The 23,075-nt window shown below is 40.9% G+C and overlaps 1 protein-coding gene across 1 annotated transcript in view; it reads left to right on the forward strand.

Moving 5' to 3' along the window:
• DHX29 (DExH-box helicase 29) overlaps nucleotides 1-23,075 on the forward strand; it is a 1,644,099-nt gene that overhangs the window by 960,406 nt on the left and 660,618 nt on the right. The gene's annotated exons all lie outside the window — the stretch shown is intronic.

Genomic DNA, 23,075 nt, shown 5'->3' on the forward strand with positions numbered 1-23,075 from the left:
CATTTGGAAATATTCTAGAGATCTTTCACCAAAAAGGTGGCTGGTCTGCCAAAAACCCTTCCCGGAAGGAATTGGAAGCTTTGGTTCTAGCCCATCAACATATTGGGTTACCCCGCACTGCAGGTGAGCTTATAGATCTTGTCTCCAGGAGGGCATGCAAGGAACTGAGCTCCATGGAACCTTTTCCAAAATGACTGGATAAAATACTTAGTGCCCTGACAGATGCACAACACTGGACAAAAGGAATTCCTGTACATGCCATGGTTGTTGTGGCAGCCATGAAGAAGGAGCTAGTGGGACAGAGCTCCATTGTCCATCCCCCTAACAGGGAATCTAGAGCTTTGGACAGATTTGGGAAGAGGGTCTGTGCATCAGCGACTTTCACATTTGTTCGCTGAATTACTCAGCACACTTCACCAGATTACAGAGGGACACTTAATAAATGAACTTTCTAATTCTGCCCCAGGACCCGTGTCTGCAGAGGAACAAAAACCTTGAAAATGTCCACCCTACAGTCCATCTCAAAGCGTCCAGGAGGTTAATCTGACATGCTGTAGAGGATACTGGGTGGCCGGTTCAGACATGGCCATAAGGAGACGTGCCTGGATGTGGTTATGTGATGTTGGGGAACCTTTCAAGGTATAATTTATCAATGCTCCCTTTGATGGATCTACATTGTTTAGCCCAAAAGTGAAAGAGTCTCTCCCAGAGTGAAAAGGATGGAAAGACCTTGTCTGTCATTTGAAATTTGCTTTTCTACTCCACAGAAACCCTTTTCTAGGAACCAGCGTGGTGGTAAGAAAATGTGGTTCAAGTGTCAAGGTCCTTTCCAGAAGTCACACTGAGAATTTTCCCCAAGAAGCCGAGGGGGGGAACAATTATAATTGTAGATGCTTCCTGTGTGGCAGAGAGGGTCCTGCATAATCAAGGATCTCAAAATTTTTCTTGGACAGGTCCTTCCAGCAGTCCTTAAAGGTTGCCTGACTGTCCCTGTCTGGAGGCAGTGGGAGGGGGGGGGGTGCTTACCCTTGCACAAAGACGCTTGGTTAGCCATCACAAATGACATTTTGGTGCAAAGGATCATATCCAGAGGATATTTCTTTCCCTTTTTACAAATTCCATTAAAACCAAAGAAAATTCTCCCCGATGTTCCACACAATCAGAGAGAGCTAGCAGCTCAAGAAATTGCAAAGTTGCTAGACAAACGAAGTAAAGTGGAATTGTAAAGGCTGATTGGCTTCAAGTACTTGCCATTGGATTTCACTATAACTGGCTTGGCCACTTAGTTATTTTCATGGTTATGAATGAAGCAAAGAATGAGCTTGATTTTTGAGACTATGATTGATGATTTTTTTGTTTTTAAAGTAGAAGGTTGGTTGGTAATATTAAGCCTATCTTAACAACTGGTTACAGGGAAACGGAATTGTTAAGACTGATTGAAGCATGTTTTTAATTATTGGACAGCCTTAGGGATGTGTTTTTTTATGTTGTCTTTGATTATCTTGCTTAGATAGACAGTTTTATTGGTCTGAAAAAAATGAATATGCAAGCCTGTTTTATATTAGCATGATTGGTTATTTTTGTTTTTAATGAAGACTGTTGGTCTCTGATTGATTGGTTATGTTTTGCCTACAAGGAAGATGATTGGCCTGAATTAATTAGGGTTTAAAAAAGGCTACAGCCGAAAGCGCTAATCCTTTCTTGCCGCTTGTTTTGTTTTTAAGTGTTTTTTCCATTTTTTTTTATTAAAGTTGCTAGACAAAAGAGTCATCCTGGTGGTCCCACCAGACCAAATAGGATTCAGAATTTACTCAAGGTTCTTTTTAGTGCCAGAAAAGACAGGAGACCTGAGGCCAATTCTGGACCTAAACTACCTGGATCAATTCACAAAGAACTCCAAATTCCAGATGGTAATGGTCCGGTCCATTCTATCTCTTCAGAAGGACAACTGGATGTGCTCAGTCGACCTTCAAGATACATACTTTCACATCAAAATGAACAGTCACTCATGAAGGTACCTTTGCTTCTGGCTGGGAAACAGTCATTACCAGTTCGGAGTCCTGCCCTTCACTCTCACCACAGTCCCTACCAGATGTATGGCAGTGATAGCAGCTGACCTGAAACTGCTTGGATTCGGAGCTTGTCTTGGACAACTAACTCCTCACCGCATCAGTCAGGCATCTACTAATACAAGCTAGAGATTACCTGCTCCACCTAGCAGTTGCACTGGGAATCACCATCAGCATTCAGAAGTCTCATCTGCAACCAGTTCAAGTGATAGATTTCATAAGGGTCCATTTTGGACACAGTCAGTTGTCTCACTTTCTTGCCTCAGGACACATTTCTTACATTGAGAACACACGTCAGGCAGATGATCTTTGTGTTTCACTTTTGCAGTCATCACATTTGGGTTATCTGCTTGCAGTAGCCCTCAGTTGGCCTGATTAACAAATTCTTGGGTCCTGCGTCGGTTGCTGTCCCATCTTCCATGACGTCATGTAGTCAGGGGTATAAAGCATGCAGCCAACGCCATTACATCAGTCTTTCTTGCTGTGCAGTGCCTGAAGCAGAAGCAGTTTGCAAGTGCCAGTCGGCAGACTCCTGAAATTTTCATTTTCGAGTTTCAGAGCTGAAGTCTTCAACTAAGCTAAGTACCCCCGTTGGGGAAACTTTTTCTTGCTCTAAACCGATGTCAGTAAAAGTCAATAATTGTATTTCTTGTGGAAAGCAAATACCTCTTAAAGATTTTCATTCGTACAGCATTCCTTCCTTAGGCCCTGACCACGACGTACCTCGCTGTCAGATATGTGCCTTATTTAAACAATGAACTATTCGTCATAGGTATATTTACGCTTCTAAATATTTTGATACTCAGGTAAATTATCCAGATATGGCTTCGGTAAGCCACCCGATTACTGACATTCCGAAAAAAACACAAAGATAAAGACAGAGACAGACTGCATAGGTCCAAAGCTGCCCATGATGCTTATAAGCTAGTCACCAGTTCGCCGGTACTCAGTGAGGCGTTTTCGCAGCCCCGGATACCCGCTACTTTGACCCATTTGGAATCTGGTATGCTGCGAGATGCTTCAACTGTGGAACCTGTGGATGTCTCTACCTTAGATGGGTCCGGAGCCGCTGTGCAGGCACTGGCTTCTGAGGGTGTATTCGGGCCTACTGACTTGCATATTAAACCAATTCCATCTTCTTCTTCGCGGCCTAAAACTCGATCCATGCCTAGAAAACTGATGCCCAGACCGCATGGTCAGGCCTCTATGCCTAAAAACAAATGATAAGAATGTCTGAAGACCTTATTACTTTAATCAGGGGAAGCCAACCCTTCCCCCCTATAAGAGACCTAGTACTGAGTTTGCTTATGATTCTTCTGATCAGGATTCGGAAATTTCTGTTTCCTCTGATGACCAGGATTTACCCTTATCTACCTATGAGGATTCTGATGCAAAGGACTGTGTTCCCTCTGCTTCCCCTCCAGAGGATTTATCTTTTGGTGAAACCTTGCATACTCTTAGGGAGCATTTTCGCTGGGAAAGTCAAGATTACTCTGATTCTAAAAAGAGGCTTAGGGATTTCTTACTCCTGCCCCAACACAGGCCTTTAGCTATCCCCCTGTACTGGACATTGCTGATGATGCCTTTTCGGAATCTAGCTTGGCCCCTGACTCTTTACCTCTTGCTCCTAGGAAAACCTGATAGATATTACAGGGTTCCTGACTCTCACAAGTTCCTTTTTAAAAATCCTACTGTGGATCTTGAGACCATTTCACAGGGACCCAAGGGCATTAAGGCTACTACTGCCAAAAATCCTACCCCCTCTGATAGAGATTCCAGGGCGCTGGATAGATGGGGTAAGAAGGTATACACTTCTGCAACTTTGGCCATTAGGGCCTTAAACTGCCAGTTTCATATGTTGAAGTAGCAGCATATTATGAGATTGCTTAAACAGAAATTGATGTTGATTCCCGACTGTGCTAAAAATAAAGATTTACAGGATTTAATGCATTCTGCTGAACAAGTTGGAAAATATACTTTGCAATGTGGTTTTGATTCACTAGAGGCATGTTGCAGGGCTGCTGTCACTGGGTCTCTACTTAGAAAGCATGCTTAGCTTAAGGAGCAATCTTTGCCAGATCATGTTAAAGCTATATTGCTGGATGCTCCCTTAAACCAAGACTGCCTGTTTGGTAACAGAGCAGAAGAAGTACTTAAAAAGATGGAGGAAAAAGCAAAATCTATAAAAATTGTTAAAGATTTCCTGCAAGTACAGCCACCCAGATTTAGTAGGCATTGGCCCTCTAAAAATTGGTCCTTTCCTGCCTCTTCCAGGCTGTCAGTCCAAACCCAGAACCAGCAGAACACCCAGGCTTCAGTCCCAAGGTACTCACAGGGCTAAGCAGTGGGGGGCTCCCACTTCCAAAGCAGGGAGTGGTAAGACTCCCCCCTATGGTAAACTATCTCAGTGACTTGACTTTAAATCTTCCAAGCCCTGCACAACTGACTGTGACCTTAGTGGGAAAGATTGCCCGGCAAGCAAAAAATTGGGCACTCATTACCCAGGACAAATGGGTTTTAAATATAGTCTACCAAGGATACAGATTCCACTTTCACTCCTTACCAACCCCAAACGGTTGGCCAGACCTACCCCCAAATAAGTGGGCGGAGGCTCAAAAGCAAATCCTTGCTCTCTTAAGCATAAGGGCTATTCAACCTGTCCCAGAAGAGGAACAAGGACAAGGTTCCTACTCAAGACTTTTCCTGATACCCAGGAAAGACAACTCCTGGTGTCCTATGCTGGACTTCTCTATCCTGAACACATTTTTAGTGATTCCAACATTCAAGATGTTAACTCTTCACCAACTGCTTCCTATGCTAGACAAAGATGCCTGGTTGGCAACACTGGATTTAAAGGAAGCTTACATGCACATCCCAATAAGGGAATCCTGCAAGAGATACCTACGCTTCAAAGCAGGATACATGCACTATCAGTTCTCTGCACTGCCTTTTGGCTTATCTACTGCGCCCAGGGTATTCACAAAGTGCCTAGCTCCAGTCATTGCATTTTGCAGGTAAAGAAATATCCAAATATGTCCATACATGAACAATTGTCTAATTCAGGCAGAAAAACAGGACATACTATTGAATCATCTGGCATTTGCACAGAAATTGCTAACTTCCCTGGGGTACACTATAAACAAAAAGAAATCACATCTTGTACCCCGTCAACAAATTGTATTCCTGGGAGAAAGCTTGAACACAACTTCCCAGAAAAACAAGTTCATTTGATAGCCTTCTTCAAACTACTGGCCACAAAGACCCAGTTATCTGCAAGGAAAATACTGCAAGCCCTGGGGTTCATGGCCTCCTGCATTCTACTAATTCCATATGGCAAGACTGCATATGAGGAAACTACAATGGTATCTAAAAAGCCTATGGTGTCAGTAACTGCCATTCACTCTACCCCCTGCTGCCCAAGCCCTAACAACAGAAGCATCAGACTATGCATGGGGGGGGGGGGGGGGGCTCACTTGGCAGGGAAGTGCATTCAGGGAAATGGAACCCAAGTCAAATGCACCTGCACATCATTCAGAAAGAAATGTTAGCTGTACAGAATGCTCTGACAGCCTTCAAGGACTACATCCTTCCAGGACAATTTATGGTGAAGACGGACAACCACCACTGTTATGTGGTACATAGACAAGCAGGGGGAACCCACTCATACCCTCTCTGCAGACTAGCCATGGCTCTGTGGAACACAGCCTTGAGCTACCAAGTGCACCTACAGGCTCAATTCCTGCCAGGAAAGCTAAACACACTGGCAGATGATCTAAGCAGAAATCTCATGGACCCACACAAGTAGAAACTGGAACCAAAGATATTCAACATGTTGAGAAACAAATGGTGGAGCCCAGATGTAGACCTGTTTGCCTCCCCCCAGAACTACCAATTGAAAATATTCTGCACAAGGACTCCCCACAAACAAGCTTGGAAAGTGGATGTCCTGTCCTTTTATGTGTTTCCCCCTCTGTCTCTTCTCTCCAAGGTACTACTAAAGATCAAACAAGACAAACCAAGGATGATACTGATTGCACCAGACTGGCCCCGCCAACACTGGTACCCCCTTTTGCACAGTGTGTCACTGCTAGCACCATGGCACCTGCCTCAGACACCTGTCCTGCTGTCACAGCAGGAGGGCCAGATTCTGCACCCACAGCTTCAAACCCTGAACCTGGCAGCCTGGCTAATTACCTGATCTCTCCGTTACCATCCCTCAGTAAGCAAATTTTGGATGTCATTTTGTAAGCAAGGAGGCCTAGTACTAGAAAATCCTATGCTGAAAAATGGAAAAGATTCTGTTCCTGGAACCAAACTCAGGGAATGGACACAGCAGCGCCCAATTTACCTCAGGTTCTTCAATATTTAACTGAGATGCTGCACAAAGGCCTTTCCTTGTCCGCCATCAAAATTCATGCCTCAGCCATTTCAGCTCATTACAACACAGAACCACCCCTCTTCTCTCATCCACTGCTGAAGCAGTTCCTCAGAGGAGCCAAAAACTTAAGACCACCCAGGAGAGCTCCTACCCCAGCCTGGGACCTTAACTTTGTATTGGAAAAACTCACTCTACCTCCTTTTGAGCCAGCTGCAAATGCAGAGTTGAAATTCCTTTCTTGGAAAACAGCCTTCCTTTTAGCCATCACTTCAGCTAGAAAGGTGTCTAAATTACAGACCCTCATGGCAGTGGAGCCTTTCATAATTTTTTATGTGGATAGGGTGTCCTTCAGGACCAATCCCTCCTTCATGTCCAAGGTGGTATCCAGTGTGGCCCTGAATCAGTCCATTCATTTGCCAGCCTTCTTTTCTAATCCACAGAACAAAAGGAAGAGAATTTTGCACTCCTTAGATTTGCACAGACAGCTTAGATTTTATTTGGACAGGACTAAACCTCTCAGGAAATTTGAACTGCTGGTTGCATTTGCTGCAGGGGCAGAGGGGAAGGCCATTTCAAAGCAAACCATTTCTAAGTGGATAAACTGATGTAATGGCGTCGGCTGCATGCTTTATACCCTTGACTACCTGACGTCATGGAAGATGGGACAGCAATCGACGCAGGACCCAAGATTTTGTTAATCAGGCCGACTGAGGGCTGCTGCAAGCAGATGACCCAAATGAGATGACTGCAACAGTGAATACACTCGAACATCTACATTTATGGTAAGTGTACACAACTGTACTGTCCTTGCCTTTCCCATGCCTCCAGCATGATTGATCCTCAAAGCATTAGGTTTGATGAGTGCCACTGTAACTTTCATTCTAACAGCTCACTTGCACATGAGAATCCTCCAGTGGACTGTAGTGGTGCAGTAGTTCTTTCATGGCTATATCTTGAGTCATCCCATAAAGTTGTTTTGAATATTCAGAAATTCTCTTCTTTGGTGGGTCCACTCTGAAGAAATTGAGCGAGGGTGCCCATTTATACTTCATATTTCCAGCATCATGTTGTTGACCGTGGATACCTCCCAGATGGGGTTGGTGGGGGGGCATTTCTTGGGAAGGAAGGTCCAAGGAATGTGCTGGAGACAAGAGACCAGTCTGCATATCAGTGTCTTAGAGCTGAGTTCACATTGTAGGCGTACCAGGGTAAAAATTAGCTAGTGGCCCTAATTAAGCTGTCCACTTCAACTGTACAGAAACAGCAGCAGCAGCTGGAAACTAGAGATGTCTCACAAAAAAAAATACATTGAATGGGAAAGTATGCCCAGATAGATGCTACAACTGTCTGGTTCCAAGAGCCTTTCTAGATCTGAGGGTATTGTGTTTGTAGCAGTACCTCTGCTGCCTCCATCTGTCTGTCTCATACTTTTACCAAGGCTTGTGGCACTGCACCTGCTGAGGCCACCATACCACTGGCCTCTGGCATGACATCCCAGGATGAAATCACAGTATTATTAAATGAGCCACATGTCACCCCCCCCCCCCACACACACACACACACACACACACACCTGTCTACCAGCACTGTTTATTAATTATAGAAGGGGAAAGTGGCATCTCCATCATTAGAGAGTTTCCACATCTGCATGGCAGAACTTGGAGACATCCCCCATGAGGCTACCAAACAGGAAGCTGATACCTGTTAAAGTCCTTTATGTTTGATGTTAGGGAGCCAGCTGTACTTCAGCAGCTGCCAGCGGCTGGATCTGCCCCTCACCCCCCAAAAAAGACTTCCTTCAAAGGTTCAGGATGATTTGTTTAAGCTTTATGCAAGGCAGACAGTCCCTGAACAATCCTGTGAGTCTTGGGTCCCTGAAAAGGGAAAGAGGAGTTGCTCTTTAGAGAGACCCAAACTCATTGGAGGAGTTGGATTACAGATCCCTGCTCTCTTCCCTTCTAAGTTATGACATACTGCAGATGCCCTCTGGGTCTCACCTAGAGAAGACTTTATTTGAGTATACTCTGTTCATGCAAATTCACTGCAAATGGCAGTCTAAATTGGCCTCTGCATCCCAAAAGAGATATCTGGACATAATAGGACTAGAGCCCCAAAGCCTGTAACTATTTCTCCAGTACAGTAAGCCTTGCTAGATGCTTTTGAAGCCAGACTGCAAGCCACCCAGCTCAAAGAGACTATTTTTGTAGGATAGGGGATGCCCATAGATTGGGGCAGCCACGGTGGTGCAGTGGTTAGCATTACTGCCTCACAGCAAGAGGTTCTCCGGTTCGATCCTCGGCTGGGGTGCCTTCTGTGCGGAGTCTGCATGTCCTCCCTGTGGTCGCGTGGGTTTCCTCCGGGTGCTCCGGTTTCCTCCAACATCCCAAAGACATGCTGCAGGTGGATTGGGCACTCTAAATTGGCCCTAGGTGTGCGTGTGAGTGTGCCTTCTGTGGAAGGTTGGGCGCCGGGCTGGCAACTCGACACCGTAAAACTCCACTGCCAATCAATGTGCGGACATGGTGATCCGCTGTGGCGACCCCTAACCGGGAAAAAGCCGAAAGAAAAAGAAGAAGAAGAAGGGGATGCCCATAGATTAATATACAAAAACCCAATGGTGGATTGAAAAGCAGTGCCCTACATTCCTGCTAAAGAAGCTAAACCTGCCCCATGACATATTGTACTTCCCATTGACTGGAAAAGTAAGCTTATAGTCAGATTTGAGAAGAAAATAGAGACAGCAACAACCCTCACCATTGGAGCCGTGCACTGTCCAACTACATTATCAGTTATCGGAATGAACTTATGAAGGAAATCGCACGGAAAGCAAAAATCACTAGTCAACTCCGTATCTTTGTTATGATGCATGAAAAAAAATTGGGGATGATGCTGTAGATGTATCATTAAAAGACAACCCTGCCTGAGGATTTTAAGGCAAAACTTCTTAATTTCCCCTTTGGATGAGATGATGATCTTTGAACATTCATCACATGCAGTTTTTAAAAGACTGGAGGAAAATCTCCTGTGGTGATGGCATAGAGAGAAAAAACCGTGGCTGTTTCCCGGGTGATCCAGATTCTATTACTGTCTCAACAACAAAGGTATGGAGGATTGGCATGCCCATTTTGAAGGGAGGGATGGTGGTTTCCAGCCTGCTTGCACTGTTACTCAAGTGACAAAGCCTTGCATGGGGAGGTGAGGCATGTCATCACACATGGGAGCTAGTGTAGGAAGAGCATGGGAGTGACCATCCAAGCTGGTGATGCCAGACCTTGTTGCCATGTGTGGCAGGAGCACATGTTTGCAGGGATTCCTATCACTACGTCAATGATATAAATCATTGAACTAAAAAGATATATGCTAAAAGGTTAAAAAATAAATAAATAAAACAACTTTAATAAACATTTTTTATACAGAGAGCCAAGTCCCATTGCACGCCCACATAGATATATATCTATATCTATATATATATATATATATATATATATATATATATATATATATATATATATATATATATATATATGCCAGCTCTGAGATTGCAGTGCATGGAGAAAGGGTCAAAACCCACTCCTTACTGTGCTGCAGTCTCAGACAACAAGCTGTTAGCATTTGTTGAAATACGACATTTCGATTAAATGTGCATTTGATATTTTGAGCCATTGACATAATAAATGGCATCTGTTCGCAAAAAGAGGGGTGTAGGCAGTCCTTGTTAAGATGTAAGTACTCTTGTCATCACCAGGAAAGTGGGTAAGTTACAAATAATGCTGCCATTACTGTAATGCTGATGAGAGTACAAATACCCTGATGTCTTCCTGTATGACAGCCCCTCTGGATGTCTGTCACCACACTGGATTTGATGATCCCACTTGTAGGGAATGAAAAGGATGAAGTCCTATAAGGGGGTGGCTGGCTTATCAGCAAAAAAAGGTGAATCTGTGGAGTTAGTAAAGGACAGGTTTTCTTTCCATTTCTGAAAGACAGTAGAACTTGCTTTACAAATTGGTGGTCCTCTTATTGCAGGAAATGGCCAAAAGGTAACAGGAGCCTTCTAAAGAAATTATGGCAGTGGGAAGACAGAGGAAGATCTGACCCAATCCCAGTATACCAGTCTTCTACCCACCACAGTCCTTATTCCCCTTTCCACTAAGAAGACAAGGGGGCAGGTTGGCCCTTTATTGTCGAAACTAGTGTGACACAGTGTCTGGTAAATGGTCATAGAGATTGTTTCCAAAGAGTACAAACTTCAGTTTGTTGTCCTCAACATGCAAGGCATCATCCTGATCCTTGGAACTCAGGAATAGTTAGCAAGGCCCCTTATCTCAGATAAGCTGGCCAAGGATACTATAGTGCACATGTCCAAAGAACAAGAAGCCAGAGGTTTAACTCATTACAGCAGAGTGACATCTCCAGGCATTTCTGCAGTTACCTCCTACTGCGCCTCTAGGCATCAAATATTGCCTGTTCGTATTTTCATTAATAATTCCAAAACCATGCTACATACAAGGTGTCAGAATATTTTATCTTGAAGCATACATGATGGCAAACACAATTGTATTGATATATGACCTCTGTCATTTAGTACTTGGTAGGTGCTTCTGACAAAGCTATGGCAAAAGAGAAGGTGTTGAATATTGGTAATGCCACAGTGTTTGGAGAAAATGACTACTCATTTTATACTAGACAAAAGAGGAATATGTTTATTTCCAGTCTTTGTTCATAGAAAATAGTGACCGAGAGAAGCCCAGGAGTAGACCAGAAGAATTAGGAAAAGCTTGGGTTTGAATCAGATGCTGGTACTTAAAGAAGCTGAGGAAAGTGAAGAAGAATTAACAACTGGGGGAATCTCATTTTGTGATGGTCAAGAAACACTGGTTTGGTGGCAGGCTAAGATCTTTTCAGAAGAATAGTAACAAAAGTAATAAAATTGTAGATGGTGGGGGACCAGAGCATCATCCCCACTATATGTTGTTGGTTTCAAAATGTGTGTGTTGAGGGGGTGCTAAAGCATATGTATCTGCTTTTGTTGTGATTGCCTACAAAGGCACCAAATGGAGAAGAAAAATAACTTTTCATTTATATTTGGTTAAACATTATTTTAAAATGCAATATAGTTGTAGAAAGTATATTTCTAAATGCAAAAGATAAAGCATGAATATAGTAATGTATAGTATAATTGGGTAAGTAACAGTTTTTTTTTTTTTTAATGGTAGCTGACTTGATTATTAACAGTAAGCCATTAAAAAGTTTAGCACTTCCATTGTAGCATAAAAGAGAAAACTGGAAGTAGAAGAGAAAAGTTAAACAGTGCTACAATCTGAAGCATGGTGGGGGGGGGGGAGCAGGACTTAGAGGGTGTATGGTGTTAACTCACATAAGCATAAAGGTTTACAGACTCGTCTTGTTATGCACAGTGTTAGAAGAGTAGAGAAAAGAATATAGATTTAATTAAGGATTATTTCTGAAAGGTAAACCTATTAATGAAGGAAAAGTGAAGATTGCAAGACTGAAGACTTTCCATAAACAGATGGTATAACAGAGTGCTGGTGTCCGATTGGTCTTAGTGGAAATAAAAAATTGAATTGATACACTGGATTCAGAGATTCAAATTCAAAGAAACTTTGTTTTCATTTAGAAAACACAAGTGCTACCTAAACAAAATTTTGAGTGTCAATTCTTACAGGAAAAACATACACAAAAACACGAGACATAATAGGTAATAAAGAAAAACTAACTATAGTACAAAAGTAAATGTCTTGGTATCTGACGCACATACTTGTACACTACGTATATACACTGGATAACATTGATTACTAGATGATTAACACATGAAAAGTATACAATGCACAGAGGTGAGATTGGGTGATATTGCACATAAGGAAGTGATTGGAATTGCACTTGAATGAGAATATATTAATTTTATTATGCAATAATAAATAGAATTACTGTATGAAAAAAAGGAAAAGAATGAGAGCATAACAATCTATTATAGTTTTGATACATTCAGATTTATGTCTGCATTAATTAGTCTTATTGCAGTTAAATAAAACCCGAGGTGTTGGTGCTGCGGTAGCATTGTCGCCTCACAGTAAGACGCTGTCCGGTTCGATTCTCAGCTACACCGTCTTCTGTGTGGAGACATGCGTGAATGGGCGTACCTTCGTTGAAGGTTGTGCATCAGGGCTGGTAACTCGGCATGTAAAAATCAACTACCAATCATTAGCGGACCGGAGCTCCGCTGTGGCGACCCCTAGCCAGGAAAAGCCAAAAGACACAACATTGCAATTGGATAAAAACTGTTCCTGAATCTAGAGATCCTGCAGTGTATAGTCAGTAACCTTCTACCAGATGCAAGTTTAGTGAACCAGCCATTTGCTGGATGAGAAGCGTCATTCAGTATTTTGCGAGGCCTTTTTTTACATCTCCATTCAAAGAGATCCTGTAAGGTACAAAGATTAGTGCCTATGATCTTTTCTGCTGTTCTTATTATTCTTTGCAGCTTCTTCCTTTCAGTCATTGTGCTGTTACCAAACCATAAAGTGCAGTTGCTGGTGATAATGTTCTCAGTGGCTCCTCTGTAGAAGGTATTTAGAGCATTCATAGAGAGCTTTGCTTTTCTAAGCCTTCTTAGGAAGTGTAGTCGCTGGTGTACTTTTTTAATTAGCTGGCCTATGTTTGTACTCCCAAGAAAGATCCTCTGATATGTGTACTCCCAGGTACTTTGTAGTTTGGACTCTCTCCACTTCATCATTGATCTTGAGGGGAAGTTGCATGGCAGAGTTTCTTCTGAAGTCAATAATGATTTATTTTGTTTTATTGACATTCAGGTCCGAATTGTTATCGCACCATTCAATCAGGAAGTTGACCTCATTCCTATACCGAGTCTCATCATCAGCACTTATGAATCCCACTACTGCGGTGTCATCAGCGGATTTGATGATGTGGTTGTCATTCCCTTTCACAGAGCAGTCATGGGTAATGTTTGTGAACAGTAGAGGACTCAGCACACAGCCCTGGGATACTCCGGGGTTGATTGTAATACTTCTTGAAGTGTTACCAGCACAGGTCATTTGTGGTCTTCCAGTCAGGAAATTGAGGATCCAGTTGCACAGCCCTTTATGTATGCCAAGGTTGATGAGCTTTTCTCTAAGTTGCATTGGAATTACCATACTGAATGCAGAGCTGAACTCTATGAACAACAGCCTGGCATAGTTCTTATCGTCAAGATGCTCCAGTATGAGGTCAAATGCTACTGAACTTGCATCAGCAGTTGATCTATTTGCCCAGTAGGCAAACTGCAGCGGGACAAAGGATTGGGGTAGTATTGTAGTCAAATGCCTTTTAACCAGTCTTTCGAGGAATTTCATTACATTTGATGTAAGGGCCACCAGCCTGTAATCATTTAGGTAGGTGGGATTGTTTTTTTGGGGCAGAGAGATTATGTTAGTAACTTTGAAGCATGCTGATACTTTTTCCTGGACAAGTGAGGTATTGAAGTTGTCTGTCAGGACTATGCTGAGTTGGTCTGCACAACCTTTCACTACTTTCCCCAGAATGTTATCAGGGCCAGCAGCCTTCCTGGGGTTCACTTTCTTCAGTTGGCTCCTTACATCCACAGCACTGAAGTTGAATACTACCTCCTTTTGGTCATTAGGAAACTTTACTGCCTCCATGTTGTTTTTCTCTTAAAATCTGACAAATTGTGTTTAGACTGTCCAGAAATTCAGTGCTATCATCACACTGAGCTGACTTAGTCTTGTAGTCAGTTGTTGAATACCATGCCACAGGCTTCTTGAGTCTTTTGCATCCTCAAAGCATCCTTTTTCCATACTTCCTCTTGGCCTCCTTGATCCTTTTTTAGATTAGCTCTTGCCACACTTGGACCTTTCTTATCTTTTGTCCTGAAAGCAGTGTTTCTTGTCCTCAACAGCTCGTACACCTTGCTGTTTAACCATTTTTTTTGTCTCTTACTTTAATATTTTTGATGTTCATTACATTCTCCATGCATTTGGATATGTAAGCCATAGTTGCCATAGTTGTCTCAGCATATTCATCTATGTTCCGAGATTATTCACCTTGGCTGCCTCCCTGAAGACATCCCGGTTTGTGGTATCAAAGCAGCCCTCGAGACTTTCCATGGCTGCTTCATGCCAGACCCTGATTTGTTTCATAGTGGGCTTATCTCTGATCAAGAGAGGTTTGTAAGCTGGTATTAGTTTTATGGAGATGTGATCAGAGCGACCCAGGTTTGGTTGCTGTACAGCTCTGTATGCCCCTTTTATGTTAGTGTAAGCCTTGTCCAGAGTATTTGCTCCCCTTGTGGGAAAATCCACAATTTGGTAGTAATTGGGTAGCACCTCCTTGAGATTTTCCTTGTTGAAATCACCAGCTATCATAAATGCACAGTCAGAATTCTTGCATTGCAGCTGTATAGTATTATGCACAATATTTAGTGCATCAGTGATGTTAGCACTTGGTGGTATATATACAGCTGCTATATAGAGACCGTTTAGTTCTCTAAAAAGGGTCTTCATTTCAGTATCAGAAATTCCACATTTGCAGAGCAGTATTCAATCACAATGTTACAGTTTTTGCACCAGCATCATTCACAAAAATGCACATTCCACCTCCCTTCGTTTTAACACACTGAGCTAGGTTCCTGTCAGCTCTGAACAAAGTGAAACCATCAAGGCTTACAGTACTGTCACTAATCTTGTTATTTAACCCAAGTCTCTAAAGATTAAAAGACAGAAATTTCTCACTTTGTTTGTGGTGTTGAGCTCAAGCCAGAGAAAGTCCATCTTGTTGTATAATGAGCATACATTTGCTAACAGAATTGAGGGAAGTGCAGGCCTGTGAGGGTTTTTCATTCTGGTAGCAACTCCAGCTCTGCAACCTCTCTTCCTGGTTCTGTTGCATCTCTTCCTTTTGGGATTCATCCTGATTGTGCCAGAACCTTCCATTTCATGATTTAGATACTTTGAAGCTTGTTTGGTTAGGATTCTGAGTTCCAGCATTCTGTGAGTGTTGTAGGCTTCAGATGCTCCATGCTACACAGGGAGTCCAGTCAGAATGATAGAATAATCGAGTACTTGATTTCCAGAAGTTTCTTTCTGCTGTAAGTTATTGTAACATCATTTAAATGACTGTTGGGAGGGTGGCCTAATGGTTAAAGTGTTTGCCTTACAATCACAAGGTGCAGGGTTTGAGTCTCACAAGGGATAATTGACTAGGCTTACAATGGCTCACAAGGGCAGTTAGCCTAGTACTAACCTATGAAAAAGGATGTTCTCTTTTTTTTTTTGCCAGAAAAATAAGACAGATTAAGCATTACCGTATCACGAGCTAACACAGCCGCAACCTCCCTGGGCACCACCTTTTTTTTTTCTTTGTTTTTTTGGAGATAAGGAGACATCAGCTAAGAATCATTGAGAAACTGCATTCTGTAACCTGTTCAGTGGATCAGTTAGAGGGATAGCAGTTTTCTCTTAGAAGGGCAGTGAAAACTAGTTTTGAGATATTTGAAGGTTACAAAGGCAAATAAATGCAGGTGAAAGAAAAATTATTGAAAGTAAACATCTTTCTCCCAAGCATAGAATGTACTAGAATCCACACAATGTGCTAAGCATAGAATCAGAAAGAAGAGCTGTTTTTAAGTAAAAGGTTGACTGACTATATGCATTGTTTTCTACACTTGGGAGATGAAAGTGCATTACACTTGAAGACGCAGTAATGTATTTATGTGTAAGCTCTGGTCAAATGCATCTCAGAATGAGTACCCCGTATTTCTAAGGTAGATAACCATGCAAGTAGCCAATATTGTTAAGCTGAAACTTTTGTTTGGAAGGGAGGGATTTTGTCTAGTAATTGCTTTTTGGCAGCCAAACAAATTAAACTTCATAAGGTCTTACTGTGTTTAGGCAGTTCGGATCCTGTGTTCCAGCTCAAAAGACTCATTTCCTTAAAAAAGTAGTTTCTTTAGTTGCAGCCATTTGCTCATTTGATGTTTCCGATAGAGTACCCTTTAGGGATTTTTAAAATGTGCTAAAAAGAAGTTATGTCTTACCATAATGTTCCATCTGTATTGTTGATCCCTCGTTCAGTCATTATGCATGGGGTATTGGTTCCGACCTCGGACCCGAGCCGGCCATTTTCCAAGCTCGCGTCAGCTTCAAACTCTCGAGCTAAACTCTTACCCACAATCCCCCTCTCCCTGTTACCTCAGATTGAGTTTGCAAGTAAAAAGAAGGTAGAGGCTACCTCTGGTCAAATAACCTAAGAGAACCGGATGGTGAGATCCACTAGAACCCACAGGAGGGAGGGTCGTAATGACTGAACGAGGATCAACAATACAGAGGGAACGTTATGGTAAGACATAACTTCTTTATCTGATATTGTTAATCCTGATTCATTCCTTACGCATGGGACAGAGTCCCCAGCTACCTCTGTTCCTGGGAGGCTCTCATGGAAGGATATTCCTGAGCACCATAGAACCGAAAGATGCTCTTCCCCTGGAGGCCAACTCCGATTTGTAATGATTGATGAAGGTATGAGGCGTAGCCCAAGTTGCAGCTGCACAGATGTCATGTAAAGAAGCTCTGGCATGGAAGGCAGCAGAAGTTGCCCCCGACCTTGTTGAATGAGCTTTCATGGTAGTAGGCAACGAGATATTACATTGTGTGTAAATGAAGGTCACACATTCTTTCAACCATCTAGCTAATGTGACCTTAGCAACAGCAGATCCTAGTCTAGGTCCAGAAAAGGCCAAAAATAACTGGTCAGATTTACAAAAGGACCTAGTCCTGTTTAAGTAAAAATGGATTTGCCTGTGGATATCTAGGGTATGTAGGCAATACTCTCCTCTCTTCGAATGATTGGGAAAGAAAACTGGCAATTCAGTGGTTTGATTAATGGACATTTCAGAGATCACTTTTGGCAGAAAGGACGGATTAGTTCTCAGAGACACTCTATCTCTATGAAAAATCAAGTATGGACTCTTGATACATAAAGCTTGAAGCTCCGAAATATGTCTGGCAGAAGTAATGGTGACCAAAAACAAGGTTTTCCATGACAAATGTTTGAGGTCGAAGAAGAGGCTGGTTCGAAGGGTGGCATTGTCAGAGCTTGTAGAACTAATGATAAATCCAATGGTTGAATAGTTTCTCTAAAAGGTGGCTTCATATGATTCACACCTTTTATGAAGGTCTTGCACAACTTGTGGGACATGAGAGGAATCTTGGACACCCTCATGAAAATTAGAAATTGCAGCCAAATGAACTCTAATGGTAGAGGCCGATAGCCCCGATTGGAAAAGGTCGGCCAGATAGTCTAGTATTAGTGACACTGGTGCTGAGAAGGGATCTACTTGTTTATCTTTCAGCCAACAGGTAAATCTTTTCCATCTGCTCAGATAAATAATTCTAGTGGAAGACTTATGAGATGCAATGAGAATGTCACGTACTAGTAAAGAAAGATCATTCTGCCTGGCGATCAAGGGAATTGGAGTAGCCAAGCTGTGAGCTTCAGGCTGTTCAATTGGGATGAATCAGGTTCTGTGGATGTGAGATCAACTCCGGGGTTCCGGGGTTGGATGGAGAATCAATGGTTGATCTAGTAGGTGAGGCCAAAGGAAGGGGAACCAAATCTGTCAAGGCTAATATGGTGCTATGAGGATCACCTTGCTCTTCAACCGATGGGCTTTCTTCAGAAACTGGGGAATGAGGGGAAAGGGTGGGAATGCGTAAAGAAGACCTGAAGGCCAATTGTGGACTAGAGCGTCCCTGGTTGACTGTCCCGGAGGGGAATCAGAGAGAAGTAGTTGCTGTATTTGTAGTTGGTCAGGGAAGCAAAGAGGTCGCAGCAAGGATGGCCCCAGCGGTGGAAGATCTCCGCCGCTATCAAGGGATTCAGGGACCACTCGTGAGGTTGAAGAATGCACCTGCTGAGTCTGTCTATCACATTGGAACTCCCGGGAATGTGCGTTGCTAGAAGAAAACAGTTGGTAGCCATCGCCCATTGCCATATCCTCATGGCCTCTCGACAAAGAGGGTAAGATTTGGTTCCGCCTTGCTTGTTGATGTACCAAACCACCACCATGTTGTCTGATTGAATCACAGTTGTCCCAGACGGCAGCAGGGGATGGAATGCTTGCAACGCCAGAAGCACCGCCCTCAGGTCTAGAACATTTATATGCAGATGGGCCTCCAGTTCGGACCAAGTGCCTTGGACTGTCTGTCCGTGACATAGCCCCCCCCCCCACCCCATCAGGGAGGCGTCCGTGGTCACTGTGGCCTTGGGTTGCTGGGAGGAGAAGGGGCGAGACCATTGTGACAGATTGTGTCATCCACCAATTTAAATCCTGTTTGCACCTGTGGGTTACACGAATCATGGCTGAAAGAGGATGCTGAAAGGGATACTCGTGAGGTTGAAGAATGCACCTGAGACCATTGTGACAGATTGTGTCATCCACCAATTTAAATCCTGTTTGCACCTGTGGGTTACACGAATCATGGCTGAAAGAGGATGCTGAAAGGGATACTAACCGTAGGAAAGACTGCTCTGCAATTTGTAGCATGTTACAGGCCACCCTCTCAAACTCAGGAACATCATACAGCTTTCCTGAAAACACTCAAGGGGATAAATGTATCTCCAAACACCATCATATTAGGTGATTTCAACTACCCGAATATAGACTGGGATCATTACTCAAGCAAACACTTCACTTCCAAGTACTCAAATAAGCCAAAAAACAAAGTAATCACCAAGAACGTAAAATTTAATGAAGCTTTCGGGCACACATCCCTTCATCAGCATACATAATTACATTTAATTTATATATATATATATATATATATATATATATATAGAGAGAGAGAGAGAGAGAGAGAGAGGATTCATTAAAACCACATGATCAGAACCAGCCAATAAAAATTTTAGTCAACTATATCATAATTTAAAAACATATACCCAACCATTTATCAAAATAATTTTTTTCAAGAAAATCTTGTCAAAAAAAATTTTTTAGAATAGCAATATCTACTTAATAATATCAATATACTTCATTAAATACTAAAAAAAATTTTTTATAATAATATGTATAAATACTCATATAGTTATTTTATTTCCAACTGTCTTTTAACTAATACAGGCTTTATACTAATGGCACTATTAAGACCTGGATTTGAATCTGCCTGTAGTCTAATTATCCAATCTAACTCTTTTAGCTCTATAAGATTGTTTATGTCACCACCTCTTATTCCTGGCTCAACAGTATCTATCACTCTAAATTTAAAATTATGTGTCTCAAATTCCATAATATGTTTATATAGGGCATTAGTTTGTAGTTTCCTATTTATTTCAGATTTATGTTCTATAATGTGGTCTTTAAGCCGTCTTGTAGTTTTCCCTATATAAAATGCATAACAGTGTGTGCAAGTAGCAAGATACACCAATCTACTTGTATTACATGTTGCTGCTGTATGAAATTCATATTTCTTATTTGTAATAGGATGTTTATATGATTGATCAGATACAAATGTATCTTTGCAGCAGGTACAATTATGGCACTTATAAGTGCCTGGTTTACCCTGTTGCAACTTACGTTCTTCCATAAAATCTTTATAACATAACATATTTTTTATCGATTGATGATTTCTGTACGCAAAACTAGGTTTGGAGCCTACCAGCTTTTCTATTTCTGGCATGGCCATCAATATTGGCCAATTTCTCTCAATAATCTTATTAACTTGGTGCGTATACCCATTGTATGTCATAACATATCTAATTTTGTTCTGTTGCATTACCCTTTGTGTTGTACATATTTGTTGTATTTCTAATAAAGTGGCAGTAAATACTGGTCTATATACATTGTGTCTACCTTGATTTACTTCTTCTATAATCTTATTTATAATAAATTCAGTATAGCCATTCCTTACAAATTCGTCCTTCATTTTTTCTATCTCAGTTTCATATTGCTCATTTTCAGTTGTTAACCTGCTCACCCTAATCATCTGTGATTTAACTATTCCTTTAAATATGTGAGGAGGATGCATACTTGTTTTTTTCAAATATCTTGCTGTATGCACTTCTTTTTTATGAACCATTGTTTCCAGTTTATCATTTCTTTTATAAAATTTAACATCCAAAAATACTATACTGTGTCTAGAATAGTCCATCTTAAATTTTAAAAAATTCGTAGTGTTATTTAAATAAAAAAAATAAAGTAATAATTCATCTTCCGTGCCTTCCCATATGAAAAAACAATCATCTACAAATCTAGTGTAACATTTCACATATATATTGTGTACATTATTGTTGCTTAATATATGGTTCTTCTCCCAATAATATAACACAAGATTCGCAAACGTGTTAGCCACTGAAGTATAAAGGGTGGGTGACTGAACCCATCTCTAAATATCTACAAAAGGAATTGGCCAAAATTTTACCTAGATGTAATAGTATTATAAAAGATACAACTGACTTTTTATGTAAACTAAATACATGGTATGGTATGGCTACAAATGAGTATATTCTGGTAACACTCGATGTGGAATCATTATTTACAGTTATTCCTATAGATTATGGCATTGAAGCTATAAGAAGATTATTATTAATGGATTCCACTATGCAACCATGTGAAATAGAAAAAAATTGTAAATCTTGTGTTATATTATTGGGAGAAGAACCATATATTAAGCAACAATAATGTACACAATATATATGTGAAATGTTACACTAGATTTGTAGATTGTTTTTTCATATGGGAAGGCACGGAAGATGAATTATTACTTTATTTTTCTTATTTAAATAACACTACGAATTTTTTAAAATTTAAGATGGACTATTCTAGACACAGTATAGTATTTTTGGATGTTAAATTTTATAAAAGAAATGATAAACTGGAAACAATGGTTCATAAAAAAGAAGTGCATACAGCAAGATATTTGAAAAAAACAAGTATGCATCCTCCTCACATATTTAAAGGAATAGTTAAATCACAGATGATTAGGGTGAGCAGGTTAACAACTGAAAATGAGCAATATGAAACTGAGATAGAAAAAATGAAGGACGAATTTGTAAGGAATGGCTATACTGAATTTATTATAAATAAGATTATAGAAGAAGTAAATCAAGGTAGACACAATGTATATAGACCAGTATTTACTGCCACTTTATTAGAAATACAACAAATATGTACAATACAAAGGGTAATGCAACAGAACAAAATTAGATATGTTATGACATACAATGGGTATACGCACCAAGTTAATAAGATTATTGAGAGAAATTGGCCAATATTGATGGCCATGCCAGAAATAGAAAAGCTGGTAGGCTCCAAACCTAGTTTTGCGTACAGAAATCATCAATCGATAAAAAATATGTTATGTTATAAAGATTTTATGGAAGAACGTAAGTTGCAACAGGATAAACCAGGCACTTATAAGTGCCATAATTGTACCTGCTGCAAAGATATATTTGTATCTGATCAATCATATAAACATCCTATTACAAATAAGAAATATGAATTTCATGTAGCAGCAACATGTAATACAAGTAGATTGGTGTATCTTGCTACTTGCACACACTGTTATGCATTTTATATAGGGGAAACTACAAGACGGCTTAAAGACCACATTATAGAACATAAATCTGAAATAAATAGGAAACTACAAACTAATGCCCTATATAAACATATTATGGAATTTGAGACACATAATTTTAAATTTAGAGTGATAGATGCTGTTGAGCCAGGAATAAGAGGTGGTGACATAAACAATCTTATAGAGCTAAAAGAGTTAGATTGGATAATTAGACTACAGGCAGATTCAAATCCAGGTCTTAATAGTGCCATTAGTATAAAGCCTATATTAGTTAAAAGACAGTTGGAAATAAAATAAATATATGAGTATTTATACATATTATTATAAAAAAAATTTTTTAGTATTTAATGAAGTATATTGATATTATTAAGTAGATATTGCTATTCTAAAAAAATTTTTTTGACAAGATTTTCTTGAAAAAAATTATTTTGATAAATGGTTGGGTATATGTTTTTAAATTATGATATAGTTGACTAAAATTTTTATTGGCTGGTTCTGATCATGTGGTTTTAATGAATCCTCTATATATATATAACAATTAAATGTAATTATGTATGCTGATGAAGGGATGTGTGCCCGAAAGCTTCATTAAATTTTACGTTCTTGGTGATTACTTTGTTTTTTGGATCATTACTCAAGCCCCAACACTCTAGCCCAAAGGTTCCTGGAGTTCATAAACTCAAATGCCATGGAACAACTTGTCACCATCCCCACGAGAGGAGAAAACATACTAGATCTCATCATCACGAACATGGGGACACAATGTTCAGCACCAGAGGTGTACCCCTCATTGGTGAGATCAGATCATAAACTAATCTCACTGGAAGTCCACATCCCGCCCCCACCCCAGATGAAAAAAAAACACAGTGAAGAACTTCTCAAAAGCCAACTTCACACTTCTTAAAACTGGTGTGGTTTTCTTCAAGGCCCCCGAGCCAGCGGAAACCATTACCCAAACAGCTGAATCACTTACAAATGCCTTCTATCAGCACCTCCAGGACTGCATGGATCAGGCAATCCCAAACA

Source organism: Protopterus annectens, chromosome 2.part2 (assembly GCF_019279795.1).
Source record: "Protopterus annectens isolate FY-2018-M chromosome 2.part2, PAN1.0, whole genome shotgun sequence".
In the NCBI taxonomy this organism is placed as follows: Eukaryota; Metazoa; Chordata; order Ceratodontiformes; family Protopteridae; genus Protopterus; species Protopterus annectens.